General features: G+C 47.7%; 1 protein-coding gene across 12 annotated transcripts in view; it reads left to right on the plus strand.

The window, feature by feature from the left end:
* The window catches only part of NEDD4L (NEDD4 like E3 ubiquitin protein ligase), a 429,120-nt gene that overhangs the window by 241,542 nt on the left and 173,873 nt on the right, over positions 1 to 13,705 (plus strand). The window lies entirely within an intron of this gene.

Raw genomic sequence — 13,705 nt, forward strand, 5'->3', positions numbered from 1 at the left:
AGTGCAGGTTGCACCTTTATATTAACGAGCCAGGTTACTTTCAAAAAAGTGTTCCTAATATTAAATGTTGTTTAAGATGATAAAAAGGTACCAGCAAGTGAAATAGCCGAGCCAGTAGCCAAAGCTGAGTTGTTTAGTTCACATTGTGAAGTACAACATTTGCATATGTTTGAGTTAGATGGTGCCCATCAAAAAAAAAAAGCAAACAACCAAAACTGTAAACAACTAAAACTTGTAAACAACTAAAACTGCAAACAACTAAAACTGTAAGAGGGAATTTAAAGAGCTTGTGTAGTAGAGCCTCCCCCACCCTCTTTAAATATTTGTGAGGAGAAAAGGTGACCTTTCATTCCCATGGTAGTTTGGGAAAGACGATGGTGAAATTAAGAAGAGAGGAAAAAGAAATGCTTTCTGTTTGGACCAGAGAAAAGCAGTGGGAATGATTCTCATGGGCAGTGGTTTTTTTGTTTTGTTTTTTTCAAGTCTTTGTTTTGTTTTTGTTTTATATTTTTTGGAATCTTGTGCTGCAACTAAATGTTGAGTTTTTTTCTTTTTTTTCATTTTATTTTTATTTTTTAATTGAAAGATAATTGCTTTACAGAATTTTGTTGTTTTCTGTCAAACCTCAACATGAATCAGCCATAGGTATACATATACAGCTATGTTAAAAAACACTGTTAGGACATTCTTTTATTACCATGGAGTATAATGAAAAGATAGCAAATGAAGGCAGGAGCAGAATGATAGGAATTTGCTACCCGAGGAATATAAGAATTTTATTCTAAAGTGGTTTGTTTGGTGGGTGTGGGGAGCCCTGTGTACTTACTTACTGACCGTATCTTAGGGGCAGTTGATAAGACTTTGGGGTTATGGTGGTTGCCCTGGGGTCGAGGGATGTTTTGCGTTTCTGAATTTTTTCCAGACAGTGTTTCATATGTCAGCCTGTACCTCTGGGGGCTTTTCCAAATCGATTTTCAGGTGAAGTCACTCCCCTCACCTGGGTGGAAGCCTGTTCCTCCCTGTGATTTCTTCCCTCACGTGTTTTGAGTTAGCGGTGATTTCACGCGCTGCCCAAGGACTTCTCGTTCTCAACAGGGGCTGGTCTCTCCCCTCGGATCCCAGGGGCTCCTGAGGTCATTCACCTCCAGGGTGATGCCTGAAGCCCAGCTTCTCAGGTGTTTTCAAAACCTATCTCCACTCTGTTTGCAGCTGCTCCGAATTCCACAGAGGGTCATTTGCCACACCCGTGGTCCGTATCTGTGCGCCCCCCCAGCTTGGCCTGGGTCTCTGTGTCCAGTGTGGGGGCGGGTCACAGGCACCATCACACCTGCTGGCCAGAACTTGGGGGCCACGCCTGACCGAGCCCCCCCAGCTGCCCGCCTGGAGTCAAAGGCAGCTTTGTTTCTGAGGCCTGAGGTCTAGATCTTAGAGAAAATCCTTCTTGCTTTAGTGTTGTCGCCAAAACCGTATCAGCCAAATCAGTCACGAGATCTTCCCAGGTTGACCACCAGCTGGACTCTCAGCTGAGACCAGTGTGAGCCGCTTACTCATCTTAGAAGCAGTTACTGGGGAAAAGGTGAAAATTCCAGCTCCCAGTCGACATCAGCCCTGAAGACAAGGGTTGGTTTTCTCCTCCTGGAAAACAGAGGCGTCCGTGGAAATGTTTGGAATGGCACATGGACACGTGACGGCATCACCTCCCAGAGGCCGTTAGAAGTGTCGCTCCAGACTAAGGTGGCAACTCAGAGACGATAGATTCTAGTAGGGTAACTGGGGTTGAATAGAAACACATTTAAAAATCACCACTTGCAGTGATGTGAGCTGTCCTGCTCGATTCACTGTTACTCATCCGCCCGCTGCAGGTGACGGGATCACATGTGATTATAAAGCGCCTCTGACTCAGGCCAGTGACTGGAAACCTCGTCACATCATGGAAGGTTTCTGGTCACAGATTCCGGAGCAGAGGTCGGGGGTGGCCCTGGGGCTGGGACCTTTGGGAACGTTTTCCAGGGCAGGGGTTTGATCTGAACCTGCAGCTCAATTAACAGGCTTGGTGAGTTGATTTTGGCCAAGATCTGCCACGCTATGTAAACAAGCTTGAGACTCAAGGAGTCTCCAGCTTTGTTAGAGGAAAGAGTGTGGGGGGCTTTAAGGAATTTTAATGTCTCCGACTTTTTCTTTCTTGCCCTGTTGTGTTGAGGTTTTCAAGGGCGTGATTGCATGTGAGGTTTGAGAGTGGTATGTCTGAAGGACACTGACCTGTCTGGTAATACGTTTGTGTGGCTATCTTAACTCATCGACAAGGCTATTGAGTATCCTTGTTCATTCCTTTAAAATAGTTTGTCTTCTTACTTGAGTCTGTCCCTGACCAAATATTTATTAAGTGTCTTTGTGCTAGAGACCTCTTTTTCGCTGACACTTTGCAGTTTTTGTGGAGCTCAGATTCTTTTTAAAAGGCTGATCGTTTCTTCCCCTCTTATTCTTGTTTCCACTGGATTGATTTTCTTTTTAAATATATACTTTAGCCACCCTTAAGCATGGGGCTGAGTGGGGATGGCCATCAAAGACAATATTTAATTAATTGGTGAGATTAAGCAGACTGGGAAAAATATGTTCCCCAATTTCAGTAGCTAGTTAAAAATTTTTTTTCAATTCTTTATTCATTCACAGGGAGTCCACACAGTGATTTTTGCCTCTGTGTGTGTGCATGTGCGTGCGAGAGGAGCTCCGTTTCTGAAGGAAATAAAGAATTTAACGACTAGGCCGATTACGTCAGCTAAAAAGTATGACTGTCAGAGAGAGTGTGAGAATGAGACCGAAACGGGGCCCTGTCACTTCCAGGGACCTGCAAACCCCAGGAGATGGGGCATCACCCGTTGCAGGGATGTTACAGGGAAAATTAGATTTGGAGCATGACACAGCACAGAGCTTTGATGACGAAGCCAGCATCTTACTTAGGCAATAAGCCGCTTAAGGCTGAGACCCGCAGACTCAACGGTGAGACTCAGAGGCATGCTCACGGGTGGGGCACCCCCAGCCCCTCCCTGGCCCAGAGCTACCCAGCCCCAGCCCCGAGCTACGGGCCTCCTGCACTTACCCCAGCCTGGGTGTCACGTGCGTCATCCTGAAGTCGCCCTTTTGTTGTGCTTGTGCGTGATCTATATTTGGCTTGGCTGCTCTTTACCCAGGGGAGGGGAGAAGTGTGGGCAGAGAACAAAAGAAAAAGCAGTTGGTGAGTTCCAGGTGAAGTGCGCACCCGTAAGTCTCTAAATGGCTTCCCAGTCTTGAGGTGAGGCTCAGTTATTTTTTCAACAAGTGTGCACGGAGCCCCTGGGGGGGCCACTCGGGAGCAGGGTGCTGGGGAGGCCCGGGCAGCAGGAGGGGCCAGGTGTGCGCTGGCGCCCCGCCCGTGGGCCCCACGGCATCCGTAGGGAGCTCCAGCCGGCAGTCACCAAGGGAACGAGTCAGTGTGATAACCAAGCATGGGAACAATGGGCGGACAAGCCTTTTTTTTTTTCCTCTGTCACTGTCTCACATGGTAGCTTCTAACATTTTCCAGTACGACTGTTTTTTGGTTAATTTGGAAGTTGTGGACCAGCTCCTCCCCATAGAAGGCTGCATGTTATTGTGCTCAGAAGGGAAAACGCTGCCATTGATCTTCTAGACCAGAATGCAAAGATGTTTCCTGGAAAAAAATATGTCCACTTACCTAGCATGCTTATCTTTTCTCACCAGCGTTGGAAGCCAGGGACAGGCACATCTATGGAGTAGTCCAGAGTGGACGAGTTATTCCACCCTCTCAGAGGTGTGGCAGCCTGGATACAGAGGCAAAGGGCTGACCTTGTGGCCGCACTGCTGAAGCGACACGAGTTTCGTTGTTTGCCACGTGGAGCCCTGTCGAGTTAAGTGACGGCCAACACTGAACTCTCATTTTTAAGTCAGAACTTATTTCAGCATTTTATAGAACCAAGCCTTGTAAATTATTGCTATTTTGAAAGTATAGGATTGGCAAGCCCCCCTTAGCATTTGGGTGAGATTCAGTTCAGCTGCTAAGTCATGTCCGACTCTTTGCGACCCCATGGACTGCAGCACGCCAGGCCTCCCTGTCCATCACCAGCTCCTGGAGCTTGCTCAAACTCATGTCCATTGAGTTGGTGATGCCATCCAACCATCTAATCCTCTGTCGTTCCCTTCTCCTGCCTTCAGTCTTTCCCAGCATCAGGGTCTTTTCAAATGAGTCAGTTCTTCGCATCAGGTGGCCAAAGTATTGGAGTTTCAGCTTCAGCATCAGTCCTTCCAATGAATATTCAGGACTGATCTCCTTTAGGATGGACTGGTTGGATCTCCTTACAGTCCAAGGGACTCTCAAGAGTCTTCTCCCACACCACACTTCAAAAGCATCAATTCTTCGGTGCTCAGCTTTCTTTATAGTCTAACTCTCACATCCATACATGACCACTGGAAAAACCATAGCTTTGACTAGATGGACCTTTGTTGGCAAAGTAATGTCTCTGCTTTTTAATATGCTGTCGAGGTTGGTCATAGCTTTTCTTCCAAGGAGCAAGTGTCTTTTAATTTCACGGCTGCAATCACCATCTGCAGTGGTTTCGGAGCCCCCCAAAATAAAGTCCGTCACTGTTTCCACTGTTTCCCCATTCTGTTTGCCGTGAAGTGATGGGACCAGATGCCATGATCTTAGTTTTCTGAATGTTGAGTTTTAAGCCAACTTTTTCACTCTCCTCTTGGTGAGATTAGTGGGTAGCAATCAGGACATCTGATTGTTTCCAGGTGTGGGTGGCAGATCTAGAAAACAAACTTGGTGTGTCTTACTCCAGGGCGCCTGCCCTCAATTACGCTGCTGCTGCTGCTGCTTAGTCGTTTCAGTTGTGTCCGACTCTGTGCAACCCTACAAACTGCAGCCCACCAGGCTCCTCTGTCCATGGGATTCTCTAGGCAAGAATACTGGAGTGGGTTGTGATGTTCTCCTCCAGGGGCTCCAGGTATCAAACCTGGGTCTCCTGCATCGCAGACAGAGTCTTTACCCCTGAGCCACTAGGGAAGCCCCCAATTATGTTGCTGTCTTGCCTTAAATCAACTAAACCAGGACAGCCATTAAAGGAGGGAAAAAAAAGAACCTATCTTTGTCAAATGTGCAATTGTTAAATTTTTGTGAGGGTCTTCCACTTAATAATTTGTCATTTCCTTCAAGTTATTCAAAAATCACCCTTTCAGACAGCTTCCAGGACCATCCAACAGAACATCAACCAGTGCCTGCCTCCACCTCCCAACGTCGGTCCTCTTTGCCTGCTGTGTGTCTTTTTAAAAAATTATTTATTTGGCTGTGCCCGGTGTTAGTTGCAGCACGTGGGATCTTTGATCTTTAGTTGTGGCATTCGAACTCTTAGTTGTGGCATGTAAGATCTAGTCCCTGACTAGGAATCCAGCCTGGGCCCCCTGCACTGGGAGTGCAGAGTCTTAACCGCTGGACCACCAGGGAAGTCACTGTGTTTCTTATCTCCTTAGTGTTTGTCTTCTGTGTGCTTACCACCTGTCTCCCCTTGCTGGAGGGTGAAGTTCCCAAAGAAAACAAATGTTTTCTTCCCCGGTCAATCGCAGGTGCCTAGACCAATGCCTGAGGCATAGTAGGTGCTCAGTGAATGGGCTGAGTGAAGGAGCAGAGAGGAAATCAGACACTCACGCCTTTGGACGGGCTGTGAAGGGAGCCTCTGGGTGTCCTTGGGGTCCTGACTCAGTCATCTGGAGGCTGTGATTTCTTCTGAGTTGTCAGTACTTAGAGGTGAGTTGTCTGGAGCTCGCCTTGCAGCATCTTGAGGCATTAGCAGAATGGACTTGGCTGGGTGGCTCTCGTGACGCTGGGGGTCTCATCACCAGCCTTTCCCACAGACTTTTTCCACGGATTAGGGTCGAGCCCCCTGCTTCTTTACATGGAGGTCTCTGGTCCCCAAAGACTAGCTCCATGGAGCTCCTTACAAGCTGTTCACCAACGTGAAGAGTGTTTTACCTCCTGTGGGTTTTCCCTGCGTAATTGCCACTCTGGGTTTCAGCCTTCAGCGTGCCGCGGTCGCAGGCTGCACTGTGGTTTTACTTAACCTGAATCTTTTATTAATTGCCTCCCGTTCAAGCCCCCTCAGAGCAGGTTATCCTTCACTTTCAGCTTCTGCTCCATTACTATTGAATTTCTTTGTTTCAGTCATGGCATGAGGAAAAAAGAAAACAGAGAAATTGTGAGTGAGGCTGTTCTATTTCCATCCGATTTACCCCAGTTTGGGCAGTATTATACTTTCATAGAGATGTCCATTGCCCAGCACGTGAGTTCTCTATGCTCCATGTACATCTGGTGATATTTTACAGTCTCTACGAGAGAGCTCAAGGTTTCCGCCCTCTCACCCCACCCTCCACGCCTAATCTGCCCTTGGGTGTCACTGAACCCTCTAAGGCAGTTACCTGTGGCAGACCTACTGTGCGACAGGAATGTCATGTATGCGCATGACCAAGACCTGGCCCTGTTTGCAGGGAGCTCCTGGACCAGTCGCGGTAACAGTCATGTAAGTAAGCCATTGCTATACTGGTTGTCTTCCGCCAGCAGGCGTGGGTCTGGCATTAAAAAACCTTCTCAAAGACAGCTGAGCTGGTCTCTCAGGTGGAGTGAGGGTCGGTGCAGGCAGGGTGGGATCAGGACATTTCCAGGAGAGGAGGAAAAGCATAGTGTTTGCTAAATGTGCAAGGCACAGGGAAGATGACCTCAGAGGGGCGGGCAGAGGCCAGAGCCGGGCAGACTGTGGGTGCCACGGTCGTCTGGACTTTATCTCTGAGGTTACCAAGAACCACATTCCCATGGGTGTGGCTTGGGCGATCGGGTTGTCCTTCGGCTGCATAAAGAAGATGTGGACTGGAAGAGGTGAGGGCTTGCGGCAGGTTCCCTCTGTGAGGCGCATCACCACTGGGCTGGGCTGGCCAGAAGGTTCCTTTGTTTGCTTTGGTACTCAAGCTCCAGGCGACTTGGCCACCCCATAGCCGTTAATAGTCTTGGAGAAGAAGGGGGTTATGAGCCCACCCAGAGAGCGCTGTGGCGTGAAAAGAGTTTAAAGATGAGATGGGGGGGAGGGGACACCAGCATATAACATGTATTTCTCCAGTCTGGGTGTCCCAGTCTGAGCTCTTTATATGAGATACATGCGCTTGTCCACACCTGCGGTTCACTCCTGAGTGCTCTGTGTTCTGGTCACCCTTAGAGCCTTGCTACACCCACCAGCAGTATCGCCTGGGAGCTTGTTAGAAATGCAGACTATCAGGGCTCCCCTCACCCTTTCTTAAGGACAAAGCATTAACTCAAATCCTCAGGTGATTGCTATGCCTGGCAAAGTGCTAGCAGCCCTGCTGTAGAACTTCTGTGCCAATCACATAAAAGCAGAGAGCTTGTTTCTTGGTTTCTCCTTCCGTGTCCTCTGTAGGACCGCATTGCTTTTTAAAGTTTTCTCGAAATTGCAGACCGTGGAATATACGGAGTATAACTCTAATCAGCAGCTAATAAGCGGCACCTGGCTCGGATGCAGAGCTGTTCCTCCATGTGCCATTTCTCGCATTCAGGTCGCAGTCTAGGTAGGGCTTGACGGTCATTTGTAAGGAGGAACCTGCTACCTGCACATTCACCTTGCCTGGGGTCATCTTCCACTTTGCCCCAGTGGCCCAGTGAAGAGAGATGGCGTCTCACTTTTGTGGTGACTCCAGCCGCATCCACAAGTAGCTTGTATTTGATGTAACTGTGATCACTTTTGGATGATACCATCCATGTCAGCTGCACGGAAATTATATTCAATATCTTGTAATAACCTATAATGGAAAAGCATCTGCAAAAGAATACACACACACACAGCCAAAACATCAGTTCAGGTTTTTCCGTAACGCCTTATGAGACAAACTTTTCCAAGCCAGTACATTATATAACTGCATCACTTTGTTCTACACCTGAAACTAACGCAATATTGTAAATCAGCTACACTACAATAAAAAATTTTGAGGCTAATTACAATGAATGTTTTCTCAATTATGTGCCTTTATTAAAGGCTGTTTAAGAGTTTGTTTGGGGTGTGAAAATTCACATCCACATTGAGGTTTATACATCTTTATTTTGAAAGGAAACCTTTTCAGGCTTGGGGAAAAGATCAGCGGCAGACAACAAAAGCATGAAAAAAGGATACTGAGAACTTGTACAGTTGGAATAAAAATTTCATAATGGTGCATATTGAGCTAGTGATACAAGTTAAAAGTATGAACTCTCCAGTTTATAAGTGCTTATCAACAGTTTAATCAGGGTGTCTGGAATTAACTGTTATCGTCTCCCTAAGTTAGTCCCCAACCATTAATATTTTTTGTGTCCTTTAGGTTTGAATATTTAACTTTCTCACACAAGAGTGTGTCAGTTGCATAATTTGTTTGTTAAAAGTTTTGCTTTTGTTAATCAAAGGTGGCTCATACTGTTAGTTTGGCATGCTTGAAGTCACTCAGTCCTGTCCAACTCTTTGTGACCCCCATGGACTGTAGCCAGCCAGACCCCTCCGTCCATTGAATTCTCCAGGCACGAATACTGGAGTGGGTTGCCATTTCCTTCTCCAGGGGATCTTCCCAACTGCACTGCAGGCAGACTCTTTATTCTCTGAGTCACCAGGGAAGCCCCACTACTGTTAGTTTGGGGTACTAGGTAATTTTATTGCTGAAAATGAGGTTCACTGTGAGACTTTTTTTTTTTCATTTTCTTATTTATTTGAGTTTGAGCTTATAACTCAGGACAATGTAGGAAAGGACCCCTGTGGCTCCCACATTGTGGAAAAGTGAAGAAAATAAAGGAAGTTTAATTAAATGAGATTTTGCATGGAAAATACATTATGTGTCTAGTTGATCAGTATCAGGTATGTGATGAGAATTGCAGGTTTTGGCAGCTGAGGCAAGAAAACTTTTCCAAACGTGTGACCCTGGGGAGAGGTTACCCTATCATATGATGAGTAGGAAGTCAAGCAAGGAAGGAGTACTTACTGAGGGTGTGTTCTCTGCAAGGTCCTATGGAAAATGCAGACTAGCCTAAGAAATAGATAGTGGCCATAAGAGACGTGCATCTAACTTAAGAGTGTTAAGATTTACACACTTGAAAAAGGACAGTCAATACAGAAAGGCACGTAAGTCACTGCAGAGGAGTGGCCTCAACAGCCACGACTGTCGGAATGCAGAGCACAGAGAGGCTGGTTTTACAGGGTGGTTTGTTCTAGGAAGATGGGAAAGGGGGTACTGGCTGCCTGGAGCCTGGAAGGATCAAGCATTTCCACAGGAGGAAGGAGGGAAGAGAGGATCTCCTGTAAGTGAGTAGGCACCAGAGGTGAGTGGGCTAAAAACTTTGAAGGTGGTAGATTGGTGTATCTGGGGAATCAAACACATGTGGCTGTTATTGACAAGGTAGTTTAATTGGATTCTGCACTTATTGCCTAAAAGAAATTCTTAACTCATTACTGATGGGTCCTGTTTTGCAGAAACTAGTGCTTATGGCCAGCGATTTGTTATGTAGGTGAGTACTGAAACGTCTCTGGTCAATAATGTTCAGGTAACAAAAGATGTATTAAGACGTCTCTCATCAGTGATGGACTAAGCGTGGGGCAAAAATGGAACAAGTTTCAGTATGCTAGAGCTCTGACCTCCGTAATTATTCTGGGAAAGCTGCATTTCATACCGCGTAGGTTGTCTTAGTCTGTCCTTGGTGCCCTTAGCCCATGACGATCTGGTACTTTCTCCTTTGCGGTCACAGGGACAGGGAGAAACACACCTATCCATAAAGCAAAGTAAGCTGCAACACCCTGACAAGGTGGGCGTGGTGTGGGTACGAAGCACAGCTTCTGTAATTCGAGAACCCACCCCAGGCTCTCTTTAGAGATCCTGTGATATCTAGTCTCATCCAACATGGTACCTGAAGGGAGGATTTTAAAATACCTGAATGCAAGGAAAAATCTCCTGTTCATCCTGCTTTGAAAATGTGCTGTTCATGCTGGTGAGGAGATCAGTTGAGATTTTTACTGCTGATGAAAACTTCATTTCTTCTATAAATTCTCTTCTTGACAACACATGGGCCCTGGAGGTCCAAATGTGAGTACCTGCCGTGTATTTATCTGGGTAACTGGGAAAACATATGTGCTGCCTGGCGCTGTCTGCCTACCATTGGGTGGGGCTTTGTCATAAGCTAACCCTCCTTCAGTTGATTGTAGCTTTTCCTTCCAGTCATAATGCTGTGAAGCAAATTGTTTTTGCCGCTCTTCCGACATTCTGTTCTAAAAAGCCTGATGGTGATGTTGTGCGGGACTCACCATCATGGAAAAGTCAAGTCTCTGGTGGTTTGTTTGTGTTTAATAGCCTTGAAGACAGAACTTTAAATATTTGGCCAATTTATTTGAGAGGTGGGGAAGTGTTTTTGTTTCCCTGAGCAATTCTAGGATTTCTTTCACAGGCGGTTCTTTGTGCTTTGGAGGACAGTCTGAATGTGGTAGGCAAGGTGGCATCAACATATTTTAAGTATTGTTCTACAGCTTAGTGTATATGCATGCTCAGTCGCTAAGTCATGTCCAACTGTTTGAGACCCCATGGACTGTAGCCCACCAGGCTCCTCTGTCCATGGAATTTTCCAGGCAAGAATGCTGGAGTGGGTTGCCATGCCCTCCTCCAGGGGATAGTCCTGACCCAGGAATCGAACTTAGTACAGGTCCATAATCCCATGCAGTTCAAAGATCCAAAAAGCCCTGGAAAGAAAACGTCGTTGTAGGTTTGTAGGAAACTCATTTGGCAGCAAAACCTGACCTCAATGGACTTGAGAGTATTTCTGGTTTTATGTAAAACACATAATACGAGTATTTATACATATTTGGCTATGGGTCCTGCCCCCAGACCCCCACTGGGGATGTTATGCAGTAATTGGAATAGTCAGGACCATCTAAAATGAGAAAGAAAGTCAGAGTTCTGGAACACATTCGGCCTCTAGGGTTTCCAGTAAAGGACGGCTTGTTTCCTAAAGCTGCCATAGTGAAGTGCCACAAACGGGGTGGCTTAAAACATAGAACTGTATTGTCTCAGTTCTGGAGGCTGGAAATCTGAAATCAAGGTGTCGGTAGAGCCATGCTCTCCCCAAGGTCTAGGGAGAACTTCCTTGAGGTTCTTTCCTCTGGTGCTGGAGGTGGTCCTTGGTAGCATCCTTCCGGTTACGTGGCCATCGTCTCCCTGTGGCTTCATTCCCGTGTGCGCGTCTGCCCGTTTTCCTCACTTCCGAGAATACGGTCAGACTGGACTAGAGTCCGACCCAGCGAGCTCCTTTTCACTTGATTCTGTCTATAAAGACCCTTTTTTCTAATCAGGTCATATTCTGAGGCTCTGGGACTAGGATTTCATTCCATTTTGAGAGGACCCGGTGGAGCCCGTAACCTGGGGAATGGTTTCACTGCTCCATTCTTGCTGCATTCAGGCCGGTGCCAGTTTCAACACCTTGGCCTCCTGACTCTCCTGGTGGCCCGGCAGCTGCTTTGCTGAGTGGCTGGCACCCAGGGGCCACCTCTTGAGACTTGAGACGTTGCCATGTCTCGTGTTAACCTCCTCTGGGGCAGGAATGCCTTCCCCTTGGCGGAATCTTGCCCGTGAGAAGAAAGACAGAGTCTTACAGTGAAAACTGGGCTGGGGGTCCGCCCCTGAGGTACCTCTGGTACCACGATCACTCCCATCCCTGAGAAGTCTAGAATGTTCCTAGCTACGTTAAAGGAAGGATGTATGGAAAGTCCAGGACAGTGCTTGGCACGTAGTGAACACTTGGGTGAGGGCTCAACACTTGGGTGTGCAGGAGCTGATGACCTGTCCTTGGATTCCTTCTTCCCTTCACCACGTGCCCTGCTTGCCCGGGAAAGTTGGCCCCTGTTGGCATAGTTGCTGTTTACTCATCTGCATGACAGCTCCTTCTTGGAGACCTTTGTGGCTGAGCACCCAGCACCGAGGGTCTCAGCAGTGTCTGTCTCTGATGTCCAGGGGCCCCGAGAACCTCCCGGCACCCAGAGCAGACGTCAGACGGTCTGTGCTCTGAGAATCCAGGGCTCTTCCACAGTTAATTAAAAGTATTTTTTTCTTCCTGTGTAGTTAATAAAAGCTGAATTCCCTGAGTAGTCATCTGCCTTAGAATTCACCCTCTTTTCTAGTTCCACGCAGCTCAGCGTTGGTTCCACTTTGGCATCGAGTTCAAAGTCCTTCTGCTGGCACCGCGTTGCTTCTTTGCATCCTGAGGGCACAGGTGAGGTGAACGAGGGATGGACTCTGGTGTCAGAGTGGTGACTTGGGGAGTCTGTTCCTGTCCTTGGTGATTTAGTGTGATTCAGCGTCTGCTTACCTGCTGTCAGGCTACTGACTTTATAAATGGGGAGAGTGGAGGGAGATCATTTATTTTTGTTAAAAAAAAGAGAAATATAACTAAGAGCAGTTATGAATGTATCTTTTTTGTGTGTGTGGTGCTGCACCTGGGGTCTAGTTCCCTGACCAGGGATCCAAGCTGAGCCCTATGCATTGGAAGCTCAGAGTCTTCACCACTGGACCGCCAGGAATGTCCCACAAATGCATCTTTGCAAGAAGTTTGAATTGGTTTGACTTTTAAATGAGTGGGTATCGCTGTCCACCAGACTCCGAGCAGACTGGCGAGGGATCACGTCTCAGAATTTGTCCCCTTGCCTATTTCCTTTATTGTTTAAAGTACTTCTTTACTGTTAGCTGTGTCGGGTCTCCGTTGCTGCAGGCGGGCTTTCCCTAGTCGTGGTGAGTGGGGGCCGCTCTCTAGTTGAGAGCACAGGCTTCTCACTGCGGTGGTTTCTTTCGTTGCAGAGCGCGGGCTGTAGGGTGTAGTCGCAGGCTTCAGTAGTTGCAGCTCGAGGGCTCTAGACTGAGGGCTCAGTAGTTGTGACGCTTGCTCGGGCTTAGTTGGCCCGAGGCATGTGGGATCCTCTCGGAGCAGGAATCCAACCCATGTCCCCTGCATTGGCAGGCGGATTCCCAGCAACTGGGCCACAAGGGAAGTCTGCCCTGTTTCCTTTAGAACTGAGCTCCTGATGGGCTCTTATAATTACAGGGTACTTGAAACTGTCCTCTTATTACAAGATGGTGGTTCTTAAAAATGGACAAGAACTGACTTGCCTTTACTCAGCTCCCTCCCCCACCCCCCAGGTCAAACAAAACAAAACAACACAGCGCTGACTGTAAATTTTAATTACAGGTCGGCCTTGTAAGTTGCCCTTCCTATGACCCCAGGAAGCGTGGGCAGTGTCCAGGGGCCAGGGCAGCCCAGCAGGACAGGCAGAGCCCTCGATACCCAGTTGAGAGGAAGCTGTCCGTCCGCTCCGCCCACCCTCTGAGGCGTGAAGGCCTGGAGACGGACAGAGGTACTGAGTTCAGTGGGCTCCTTGTCCTGGGTCCTGGAGAAAGAAAGAAAGACAAGGCAGAATCTCTGTGGTTCCCAAACTGGGGCGCCAGGTGAGCAGGTTGTTAGAAATGCAGGTTCTCAGGTTCTGCCTCAGATCCACATCAGAAACTCGGGGCTTGGGCCCAGCCCACCAGGCGGTCCTGACATGTGCCCGCACTGAGAACCTCTTCGCAGGAATTCCTCGCGTCAGCAAGCCTTCCACAGGCAGCC

Source organism: Giraffa tippelskirchi, chromosome 14, assembly GCF_054371585.1.
Source record: "Giraffa tippelskirchi isolate mGirTip1 chromosome 14, T2T-mGirTip1v1.2.pri, whole genome shotgun sequence".
Taxonomy (NCBI): Eukaryota; Metazoa; Chordata; class Mammalia; order Artiodactyla; family Giraffidae; genus Giraffa; species Giraffa tippelskirchi.